Below are 12,918 nucleotides of genomic sequence, written 5' to 3' on the forward strand. Positions count from 1 at the left end.
TTTTTGTGAACCGCCCAGAGAGCTCCAGCTATTCGGTGGTATAGAAATGTTATTAATAAATAAATAAATAAATAAATAAATAAATAAATTTTATTGTATTTAACTAATAGCCACTACAAAGAGAACATCTTGATAGACCATGCAGTCACAGAATAACACCATACAATGACCGAAATCAAATTAGTGAATCGCCTGCACAGTCCACTGAAATAGCATTCAGAGTGATTGCGCGGATATGTCTGGGGGCTTTAGAAAACAAAGCTGTTTTGTTTGTAGCATAAGGGTCACAATCTGAAAAAAACCAGCAACTTTTCACATAGGAACTTTCCCCCTGTAAGGATGCCAAAATCCACCCCAGGAATCCCTTCCTGGGATTTTTATATAGGTGACAATATGGTAGAACTTCAAAGTGATCTTGATAGGCTGGAGTGCTGGGCTGAAAACAACAGAATGAAATTGAATAGGGATAAATGCCCAGTTCTACACCTAGGAAAAAGAAAACAAATGCACAGCAACAAGATGGGGGATACTTGGCTCAGCAATACTACAAATGAGAAGGATCTTGGAATTGTTATAGATCACAAGCTGAATATGAGCCAACAGTGTGATGTAGCTGCTAAAAGACCAAATGCTATTTTGGGCTGCATTAATAGAAGTATAGCTTCCAAATCACGTGAGGTACTGGTTCCTCTCTATTCGGCCCTGGTTAGGCCTCATCTTGAGTATTGCATCCAATTCTTGGCACCACATTTCAAGAAAGACGCAGTATGGTGTTAAAGTGCACCTAAGCGATGTCTGGGCAGTTAGTCAGTGAAGTGGATTCAGCAGGATTAACTTAATCAGTGTCCCCTGGAGCTGACAAGGCTAAGGGGCTTGATGTGTGCCTACGTGCTGCTTGCATGGAGGTAAATGGAGTTCTTACTGGGGGCATCTGGCCACTCTCCACTCCTTGCCTTGTGCGCCCCTTTACCCTTCCCAAGTGTCCCTATGGTGTTCCTGGGGGTGGGGGTGGGCATGTGTGTGTGTGTGTGCGAGTGGGTGCTGGCATTTGTCCGGGCACGGCTGAGGCAGTAATTGAAGTGAGCTTGCGGTGGCTCAAGGTTACCCCCACAGGGCTTCATAAGCCATTTCCGCAACGGATAAGCCCCATCAGCAACAATGAAAGGCGGCACTTCGACGTCCCTAATTCTCCAGACCTCATTTGAGGGGCAAAAAAAGTCCTGCATCCATTGCCTCAAAGAGGGATGAATTTCTGAATACATGGGCATCGTGGTTCCTTCCACTCCACCCCACGTCAATATGGGTGAAGCGGCCAGTGTGGTCCGTAGTCCCCTGCAGAATCATTGAATAATAGTTTTTGCGATTGATGAAATCGTTGCCTTGCCTTATGGGACAAACAATTTCAATATGGGTTCCATCTGTGGCTCCGCAGGCTCCCCGAAATCCCAACGCTGCAAAGCCGTCCATTACCTGTATTAAAAAGTGAAAGTCAATTTTTAAACCACCAGTAATGTTAACATTGAAACACATAGCAGTTCGTCTCACATGCGCACGTGTACCGGCAACTTGGGGCCACTGCTCTGTAAAGAGCATATTAAACGAATATGCACTTATGCGCATAGATCAGAACTATTGGGGGGGAAAAACGGGAATGCCGAAAGAGGGAACCACAGAGGATCATGGAAACCTGCCCCCTCCCCCTCCCTCCCCCCCTCGCAGGAAAGATGAAGAGGAAAAATTGATGCTTTTCGCGCCGGATTTGGGGCTTGCCTATAGACTATACAGACACTAGCCTGCACTCTGTAAAGAGCATATTAAACGAATATGCACTTATGCGCATAGATCAGAACTATTAAAAAAAAATACAAGTGAGAAAGCCGAAAGAGGGAACGACTGAGGAAAATGGAACCGACCTCACCTGTCCTCGCACGCGGGAAAGGTGATGATTAAAGATGGATGCTGCTGTTCGGACCGGAAATGGTATTGGAAATCGAAAGGCAACAAAATAAGTCTGGGCGGAGCGGGGCGGGGAGGCAAGAGCGACTAATTGTTTCACACGTTGGAAGAAGGGACGCCTTAAATTGACTTAAGACGGACTAAATAACAGCGCCCAAACGCCGGGAAAAGGCGCTTTGAAAGTACACCTGTGTGTCCCGATGAGCTTCGGGGCGCACTCCAGACGCAAGCAAGCGATTTCGGAACGACGTGTGGATCCCCCCTGGGAAAGCTATGAGTCACGTCCCTCCAAAATATCAAGGGGGCGGGAATACTGGGAACTGTACACCCAAATGTCTCCCAGGGAATACCACCTGATCAGCTCCTAATTCTCCTTCAAAAGGCACAATGGGGCAAAGGAGGCAGAGTCATTTATCAGGGATGATCATCAAGGGACCAGAAAACATGGGTGACCTCCAGGAAATGGGGACAATGAGAATGCAAGTTGGGAAGCATGAAACCACCATTACTTACCAATCCATCCTGGTTAAAGGGGCCTCGGAGAACGCGTAAGGTTGGAGATACATGAAATATTGTGAAGACAGCACTCCACTAATGAGGTAGTCTCCTGGCCGGTAGTAATTGGGTGCTCCATCTGGTGTTGAAATCAGATTGAAGGAGCATTCTTCCTCCTGCATCTCACAGGACGCATGAGGCAGCAACAGCAACAGAAGCAGCAGTGTTGACTTCATTTTGGGTCTACCTGCTGCCTCTCCCTCCTCCCTGTTCCTCTCACCATCAAAGCCAGCTAGTCAGAAGAAGGCAAGACAACTCTTGGAAGGCTGCAATGTCTGAACAAAGACGAGGAGTTCTGAGCCAAAGGGGGAGTTCCGTTAAACTGCACAACATGCGCTCCGAGCATGCCCAGGAGCTGTTTTATGCCCTGAGGTCCTCAGGAACGTTGCAAGAAGTTGCCTCATGGTGGCCTTGATTCTGATGGATGAGTCTATTGGTCTCAAGGCAATTCCGAGAAAACAAAAATCTCTTGAGCTTTGGCAAGAATCAGAATTTATCACTCTCTTTTGGATAATTATGAGGCAATTGTCACATCTGCAATGTTGGAGACATTGAGTGGCTTGAAGACCCGGTGCAGAGCTGCAGAAAAAACACAAGAGGCCCCTGTTCAGACAACACCCTAAATCATGCTGCTCAACCACAACATAGTTAAGGGAAGGCATTAAGGTCAATGCATTCCGTTAACCATTTTGTGGTTAAGCGTGTTGTCTGAATGGGGCCAGAGGTGGGTCAGTGAGGGGGAAAGGTGAACTTGGTCTGATGTTTATTCAGAGAACACCAACAAAAAATTTGTAACATGTATATCAGGGATGGGGAAGATGATTCCTCCTTGGTGTGGTAGGACACCAAGTCCCATCAGCCATTGCCAATGCAGCAGGAACCAATAGATGGAATAATCTAGGGTGTTGGCTCTCCCACACTGCAGGCCTTCAAGCATCCATCTGTCGGGGATGCTTTAAGGCAGATTCCTGCATTGAGCAGGGGTTGGACTTCATGGCCTTGTAGGCCCCTTCCAACTCTACTATTCTATGCTTCGATTATCCTCAAGGTCTCACCCCTTGGCTCCACCCACAAACCAAATAAACACAGATGTTTTGGGGTAAACAAGTTGTATCGCATTTCAAATAATTACAAGTTTTGTAAATCTGTAACATTAGGAATAAATATTTGATTTTTTAAAAACAAAGCAAATAATAATAAAATTGCACAAACACTAAACAACTAAGCTTTTGGGTGTGGGTGGCCCTTTCCTCTCCCCAACCTCTGGTCCATAGCAAACCCGGTTGTGGGGAAGGCTGGGAAGAGAAAGCTGCAGTCAGCTCAGTTTGTCTTCATGAATGAAACATCTGTCCATGGCATACAGTTCAGGGGGTGCATTTCTTTTTATTTTATTTGCAATATTTATATACCACTCCCCATTCAAAATTTTGGAGTGGCGAACAAGATAAAACAAAATAAAAGCAATAAAAATGCATTAACATAGGGTTTTTTTAATAATAAAGAAAAGCAAAATGCAAAGTGAACCATAGATGGTCATCAAGGGAAGGCTTGATGGAATTACTGGAACGACTGAAGGAATACAAAGTTGGTGCCTGCCTGACCTCCAGAGGCAGGGGATTCCCTAGGAGGGGGGCCACCACGCTGAAGGCTCTGCCCTTGGCGGACTCCAATCGGAAGATGGGTCCATGTGGAACCACCCCGAGCATGGACAGCTCAACGAAAAGGTCCACCCAGTGTGCGGCCGCTGTAAAGAATGCAAATTCCATGTTAGGCATGATAAGAAAAGGAATTGAGAATAAAACGGCCAGTATCATACTGCCCTTATGCAAATCAATGGTGTGACCACACTTAGAGTACTGTGTACAGTTCTGGTCACCACCCCTAAAAGAGGATATTATAGAGCTGGAAAAAGTGCAGTAAAGGGCTACAAAAATGATCAAGGGGCTGGAGCATCTCCCCTATGAGGGAAGGTGACATCAACTGGGATTGTTTAGCTTGGAAAAAAGGAGGCTAAGGGGAGACATGATAGAGGTGTACAAAATTATTCCTGGTGTGGAGAATGTGGAGAGGGATGCGTTTTTCTCCCTCTCTGAAAATACTAGAACCCGGAGTCATCCCATGAAGCCCATTGGTGGGGGATCGAGGACAAATAAAAGCAAGGACTTCTTCACACAGCACAGTTAAACTGTGGAACTCACTACCACAAGATGTATTGATGGCCATCAATTTAGATGGCTTTGGAAGGGGGTTTGGATAAATTCCTGGAGGCAGCCTATCAAGGGCTAGTAGCCCTGATGGTTGTGTGCTGTCTCCTTTATTCGAGGCAGTAAGCCTGTGTGCACCAGTTGCTGGGGAACATGGATGGGAGGGTGCTGTTGCAACATGTGCTGCCTTGTTCATCCCTGGCCAATGGCTGGTTGGCCACTGAGCAAACAGAGTGCTGGACTAGATAGACATGGATCTGATCGACAATCAAGGCACTTCTTATGTTCTTATCCCCTCGGATGACCTCAAATGACTGGGAAGATTGGTAGGGGAGAAGGCGCTCTCTCTCAGGTATCCTGGTTCCAAGTTGTTCAGGGTTTGTACACAAGTATCAGAACCTTCAACATGGCCCCGTAGCGAATAGGCCGCTAGTGCAGTTCCCTCAGCAGAGGAGTTACATGCTGGAAAGAGGCAGCTCCAGACAACATCCGAGCTGCAGCCTTCTGCACTAGCTCCAGCTTCCGGAGCAGCCCCACGTAAAGTGTGTTGCAGTAATCCAATCTTGACGTTACCAATGCCTGTACCACCGTGGGTTGTGGGTGCATTAGGGAGTGGGAGGAGGTGCCACTGACAGATCATGGACACAGATATTGTGGATGGTGACGTACAGTTCAACCTCGCCTTTTCCAAAAGTGGAGAAGCCATGTAAACCGCCCAGAGACCGTCAATCCAAGACGATACTATGGTTGATGTTATCAAAATATTATGAGAGATGGAGCAGAATTAGCAGGGTTGCACTCCCGCTTGTCCCTCTCTCGACAAAGGTCAGCCATCAGGGTGACCAAAGCTGATTCAGTCCTGTAACTGGACCGTTTCCAAAGGCTGCCCAACATATAACGCATTGCAGTAATCTAACTGAGAGGTTGTCAGCGCATGGAACACTGTAACTGGGCTGCCCCAATCCAGATAAGGTCACAGTTGGCAATTGGGCAGCTGGGGGCATCAGACACCTTGACTGGAGCTGCGCTAACAACAGCATCAAGCCTGCTGCAGAGACAAGCGATTCTGTCCTCAAAGTGCGATGCGAAAAGGTCACAACAGGTCTTTGACAGGCAATGAGCCTCATTGGCTGTGTGTGTGTGCGTTAACAGCCCATGGACAACCCAGAAGAGTTCCCCTGGACATCTACCCAAGAAAAATAAGCCTTCTTTGCTGCCTGCAATGCCACAAAATAGAGACGATTACATGCTCAAGGGCGTTTTCAGTCGCCTTCACTTCGGGTCTTACACCATTTGCATGCTAGCTCCTGCACAGACTATTACATCGCCTGCAGCTCCGCAGAATACCAAGGAGCAGGATGGGATCTAAAGGGCTGGAGAAGGAACTCAGGGGCAATCACATCGATGGTCCTCTGTGTCTGACTGTTCCCCAATAACATGAGGACCTCAGTTGGATCACCAGCTCTCTCCACTGGAAAATCCCCAAGAGCATTCAGAAATCTATTGGATTCCATCAGTCCAGTGGGGAAGTAACGCCAAGGGTTCAAAACTCACCAGAAAATGATCTGACCATGACAATGGGGTTACTTGGACCCCACCAATCCTCAGGCTGCCCCTCTCACCACTTGGAGCAAAAACAAAATCAAGAGTAGGTCCTGGACTCAACACTCAAGAGCACTGAAAGAGCTTTTCTCCTCTGTGAATTCTTTGAAGCGATAAAAAGCGCTTTCCGCATACAATGGATTCATATCGCTTCTCATCTGAATGGATCATTTCACAAGAGGGAGGGTGCAATCTGTGATTGAATTTTATTTATTTATATATTTATTTATAAAATTTATACACCGCCCCATAGCCGAAGCTCCCAGGGCAGTTTACAAGAGTTTAAAACAGTAAATATTAAAAAGTATACATTTAAAAACAACAGTTACTTTCCAACCTCTGAGCACTTCTACGGCTTCTGCTTTGTGTGAATTCTTTGATGTTTCTTAAGGTGGCTGCTCTGACTGAAACTCGTTCCGCACTCCAGGCATTTGTAGGGCTTCTCACCTGAGTAAGTCATTTGATGTTTCTTACAATCTGTGTTGCGAGCAAAGCTCTTTCCGCACTCTAGGCATTTGTAGGGCTTCTCCCCTGTGTGAGTTCTTTGAAGCAGCTTAAGGTGTGTGCTGCAAGCAAAGCTCTTTCCGCACTCTAGGCACTTATAGGGCTTCTCACCAGTGTGAGTTCTTTGATGCAGCTTAAGGCTTGTGCTGTGAGCAAAGCTCTCTCTGCACTCTACACATTTATAGGGCTTCTCCCCTGTGTGAGTTCTTTGATGCAGCTTAAGGTGTGGGCTTTGAGCAAAGCTCTTTCCGCACTCTAGGCATTTGTAGGGCTTCTCCCCTGTGTGAGTTCTTTGATGCAGCTTAAGGCTTGTGCTGCAAGCAAAGCTCTTTCCACACTCTAGGCATTTATAGGGCTTCTCGCCAGTGTGAGTTCTTTGATGCAGCTTAAGGTTTGTGCTTTGAGCAAATCTCTCTCCACACTCTACGCATTTATGGGGCTTCTCCCCTGTGTGAGTTCTTTGATGAAGCTTAAGGTGTGTGTTGCAAACAAAGCTCTTCCCGCACTCTAGGCATTTGTAGGGCTTCTCCCCTGTATGAATTCTTTGATGCACCTTAAGGTGTGTGCTGCGAGTAAATCTCTTTCTGCACTCTAGGCATTTATAGGGCTTCTCGCCAGTGTGAGTTCTTTGATGTATCTTAAGGTGGCTGCTCTGAGTGAAACTCGTTCCGCACTCCAGGCATTTGTAGGGTTTCTCGCCTGAGTGAGTCCTTTGATGTTTCTTACAATCTGCGTTGCGAGCAAAGCTCTTTCCGCACTGTAGGCATTTGTAGGGCTTCTCCCCTGTGTGAGTTCTTTGATGCAGCTTAAGGCTTGTGCTGTGAGCAAAGCTCTTTCCGCACGTTTGGCACTTATAGGGCTTCTCACCAGTGTGAGTTCTTTGATGCAGCCTTAGGCTTGTGCTGTGAGCAAAGCTCTTTCCGCACGTTAGGCACTTATAGGGCTTCTCACCAGTGTGAGTTCTTTGATGCAGCCTAAGGCTTGTGCTGTGAGCAAAGCTCTCTCTGCACTCTACACATTTATAGGGTTTCTCCCCTGTGTGAGTTCTTTGATGCACCTTAAGGTTTGTCCTGCGTGCAAAGCTCTTTCCACACTCTAGGCATTCATTGGGCTTTTTCTCTGAGTGAATTCTTCTATGTCGGTTAAGTTCTGAGTTGGAACTGAATTGCTTTTCACCCTCCAAGCATTTTAATCTTCTGTCTTCTGTGTGAAGCCGTTTACATTTGGTAAGGTGAATCTTCTGAGTCTTTAAGTACTGAGAGCTTTTCCTCTGGGTCTTCCCACCATGGGCATTCCTATTACTTCGTTCAAGAAGATCTTCACTTTTCTTATTATGGTGCCTGCCGGTTTTGTTGCTGATCGTGCAATGACCTGAAAGAATAAAAACAGATATCTTCTATGAAACAGGGAACAAACGAAATAGTTTGTTGATTTGATTAACAGGATAAAAAGAAGAGATCCTTCCAGATATATTAAAAACCCTCTGATGGTTTATTTATTTATTGCATCTCTATACCACCCAATAGCCGAAGTTCTCTGGGAGGTTCAATCAATGCTCAATCAAACTGACAACTAGAATGGCATACAGGGCTTTCTTTTGTATATAATAACTGTTTCAAAGTAGTTCAAACAATAAATGAACAACATAAAATACTGTAAAAACAAAAGGCACTTAAAATCAGCCATTTTGTCCTTGCCAATTATTTAACTGAGGACTGGACAGTCGCTTTTCAACCATAATGGTTCTTTTCAATGTCTCAGGGGCTATGGAAACCCTCCATCATGGCATCCTTTTAGACCATCTCATTCAGTTGTAGTATTGTGTTTTACAGACCTATATTTCAAAATGAAGTTTGTCCTGCTGTCTTGTTGTATCACAAATTGGAAAGCAAACTGTCCAGAGCAGGGTTCATAGAATCAAAGAATAGTGGAGCTGGAAGGGGCCTATAAGAACATTGTCCAACCTCCTGCTCAATGCAGGAATCCACCTTAAAACATCCCTAACAGATGCTTGTCCATCTGTCTCTTGAAAGCCTCTAGTGTGGGAGAGCCCACCACCTCCCTAGGTAACTGATTCCATTGTAGTACTGCTCTAATAGTCAGGACGTTTTTCCTGATGTCCAGCCAGAATCTGGATTCCTGTAACATAAGCCCATTATTCCATGTCCTGCACTCTGGGTGGATCGAGAAGATATCCTGGCCCTCCTCAGTGTGACAACCTTCCAAGTCTTTGAAGAGTGCTATCATGTCTCCCCTCAACCTTCTCTTCTCCAGTCTAAACATGCCCAATTCTTTCAGTCTCTCTTCATAGGGCTTTGTTTCGAGACCCCTGATCATCCTCGTTGCCCTCCTCTGGAGATGCTCCAGTTTGTCTGCGTCCTCCCTGAATTGTGGAGCCCAGAACTGGACGCAATTCTCTAGATGAGGCCTAACCAGGGCCGAATAGAGAGAAACCAGTACCTCATGTGATTTGGAAACTATACTTCTATTAGGAAAGAAACCTCTCGTGCAAGTACTTGAGTCATTGCTGACTCCTAGAGGGACGCCTGCTTTTACTGATGTTTTCTTGGCAGACTTTGTAGTGGGGTGGTTTGCCATTGCCTTTCCCAGTCGCAGTTACCTTTCTCCCAGCTAGCTGGGCACTCATTTTACCGACCTTGGGAGGATGGAAGGCTGAGTCGAACTGAGCCAGCTGCATGAGAACCAGCTTCCGCTGGGCAATGCCGTCTTAATACATGCACACGCTGTGCAGTTGCCCTGGGGCCGCACAAGCATAGGGGCCCCAGGCTGTGATGTTCACTTTGGGATTTACTTTTTGGGAAGGGTGGGGGGGTGATTGGATTTGGAGCATGCTCTCCACTACAATTACTTTGCAGGTATCTGGTCCCTTGCCTGGAGATCCGACAAGAACATGAGTTCTTCTGCTTCTAATTCTTTCTCCTCCCGGGTGGCTGGAATGTTTTTTTGGGGGGGAGGGGGAGACACTGGAAGGGTTGGTCGGTTTGCAGGTTGCAAGTCCTTCTGCCAGAGAGGCGCTCTCGTGGAAATTAAACTGGTTCTTTTACCTAATGCCCACAGGTATAAGAAAATGGCTTTATAACACATACATCATAAAGTTCATAGCTTCTTCTTCTTAATTAAAACCTATTTTTTAATGTTACACTTGCTGCACTAGCTGATGTTGAAACGACATGTCATAAGATAGTTGAACAGTTAGGACATATTTCTTAAGGCAAGCTAACCACAACTAGGAAACAGATGGAGAAGAAGTTCCTGTAGCTATATTACAATACCAATTATAGTGTTTTAGTCAGAGAAGTACTTGAACTCTGTATATGCCTAGGTGCTTTGCTATCTCATTGGTTGTTGTGTTGCTGAGCTGTATTATATATGATGATTTGGTGTATTACGATTGGTAGGAAGGTTCTGCCATTGTATCTGAGGGGACCTGACCCTATAAAAATATTAACCTTTCCTGAAATTGTTGGGCAGTTCCTCAAACTGCCACCCTGCAGCGCTGCTTGTAATAAACCTTCTAAAGAGAGAGAAATTGTGTCTTGAGAGTCTGTGACCACCACTCAGCGAACCACAGGGACCCGTGGTTTCAGGTTCCACCACAATTTGGCGATGAGGACGGATGAGTGGTACACTGGAAAGCCTCTGCTTCATGGAGACCTGACACAGGAAATCCTCCAACGTGCGCACAGATCAGGTGAGTAGGAACCACATTAAAATCCTACAAGAGGAGGGCTTTCCTTGGTCAACTCTCCCTGTGGCTGGAGATTTCTAGCGGTAAGTGTCATTATTATTATTATTATTATTATTATTATTATTTATTTATTTATATAGCACCATCGATGTACATGGTGCTGTACAGATAACACAGTAAATAGCAAGACCCTGCCGCATAGGCTTACAATCTAATAAAGTTGTAGTAAACAATAAGGAGGGAAAGAGAATGCAAACAGGCACAGGGAAGTGTAAACAGGCACCGGGAAGGGTGAAGCTAACAGTATAGAGTCAGAACAAGCTCAAAGTTTAAAAGCTATAGGGAAAAGAAAAGTTTTTAGCTGTGTTTTGAAAGCTGTGATTGAGTTGGTAGTTCTCAGGTGTTCCGGAAGAGCATTCCAGGCATGAGGGGCAGCAGATGAAAATGGACGAAGCCGAGCAAGGGAAGTAGAGACCAACGACAAGATTTAGCTACTGCCTCGATATGAGGAATAAAGGAGAGCGAGGAATCAAATATAAAGCCAAGGCTACGAGTAAGCCAAGGTAAGCGTGACATCGTTGACAGTAAGAGAGAATGAGAGATGAGGAGAAGGTTTAGGAGGAAAAACAAGCAGTTCAGTTTTTGCCATATTGAGTTTCAAACGGCGATGAAGCAGCCAGGCTGAGATATCTGAAAGACATGCTGAGATACGATCGTGGACATCAGGAGAAAGTTCAGGAGATGAGAGATATAGTTGTGTGTCATCGGCATACAGGTGATATTGGAGGCCATGAGATTGAATAAGTTTACCCAAGGGCAGCATGTAAAGTCAGTGACGCCTGTTTTAGGCATTCTCTTTCATTAGAAGAAGAAAAAAGGGAAAGAACTTGGGATCCAGAGATAGGTTGGGGAGTGAGACTTGCTTGAATGTGAATGGCGAATGGTGGCACTGGGAAAATCCATCACTCATAGTGCGAGCCCCACCGGGCCGTGACCGTTATGACGTTGTACGGCAGGTCCAGCTGCCACGGAGAGAGCGGATGAAGGATAAGCAAGTCAAATACTTGGGGAACGTGTGCTTTGGTAAGACCTCATAGGACAAGGCAGGACAAATCTGAAGTCAGTTATCCAAAAGGACAGACTGGCTGGTGTAAAAATGCTCTAAGACCTAGGCATGCGGGGGTTCCTCTGACAAAGTCCTAAAAGGTCATTGTGGTCCACAGTAGACCCGGTTTGGGTAAGCCCTCTAAGGAGGCACCCGGAAGGACCCAGTTTGGGCAAGCCCTCTAAGGAGGCACCAAGAAAGACTGGAGTAGCAGCCAAGAAAGAGGAAACGGGGAAAAAAGAGAGAGAAAAAGAAAAAAAAAAGAAAAAAGGAAACAAGTCAGCTGAAAGAGCTCTCAAATAAAGAAACCTTAACAGCAGGGACACACGTTCCACACAGGAACATTTATGTCTGTTTGTTTGTCTTTTTCCCTACCCCAATTCCCATCATGAGCCTGGGAAATAACAGGACTCCTATATAAGCCATACCTGTGTTATGTGTAATGTGACATGTCTGAATGAGTTGCCCTGAATGAGTGGACCTCCTTTCCTATTACCCTCCACTTATGAGCTGTGCCAATCAAACTCTATCTATTGTGCCTTCCCTTGCAAAAGGACAGTGCCGTTAGGAGGGTGAGAGAGGCACAGACACCCTGTTATAAGTCAATCCTGTTGCAAAACGCCTGTGTGCTTGGGCCAAAAAGTCCAGAAGTTGCCACATACGAAAGCCCTTTATGTAATTTGAGTGTGGTGGTTAGACTAGAATAGAAAAAGAAAGAAAGAAAAAAAATTTTTTAAGTAAAGTAACCTCAGACTGTGGAGCAAGAGAGATAATGGGAACCTCCGGGTAAAAATCAGGCTGCCCAGAACCTGAAAAAACCCCGTTAGGGAAAATGTGCAAAATCTACAAGGATCGTATGCCATCTAGGTTGAATTTAAAATGATTAGTGACTCTGTGCCAAGACAAGTGGCCATTTTTTACTAGAGATCAACCTTCATTGCAGTGGCCTGTAGTGGGGACATTTGAACCTGAAAAGCTCACACACTTGAAGCATTATTTAGAAAGAAAAAAACCCTCCCAGATAGATTACTGGTTTCTTTGGGATGATCAAAGATCAAGATTGCAAGCAGAGAGTGTAATAGCCAGCCAGAAAAATAGCTTGAATCTGCTTAAACAGAAGTTGGGACTGTCAGCCAGCCAGATAGCATCAGCCCCTTTGATGCCGCCTCAGGATGACCAAGCGCTGTTTGCAGGCACTTCTCACATTATGCCTGGACGGAAGGGTCCACAGGGTCCACATGGCATTGGCTATGATGCCCCTTTGGATTCTTTAGAAGACATTG

The 12,918-nt window shown here is 45.7% G+C and overlaps 1 pseudogene; it reads right to left on the reverse strand.

Moving 5' to 3' along the window:
- The window catches only part of LOC134395762 (zinc finger protein 208-like), a 73,194-nt pseudogene that overhangs the window by 23,658 nt on the left and 36,618 nt on the right, over positions 1-12,918 (reverse strand).

This window comes from Elgaria multicarinata, chromosome 3, assembly GCF_023053635.1.
Source record: "Elgaria multicarinata webbii isolate HBS135686 ecotype San Diego chromosome 3, rElgMul1.1.pri, whole genome shotgun sequence".
In the NCBI taxonomy this organism is placed as follows: Eukaryota; Metazoa; Chordata; class Lepidosauria; order Squamata; family Anguidae; genus Elgaria; species Elgaria multicarinata.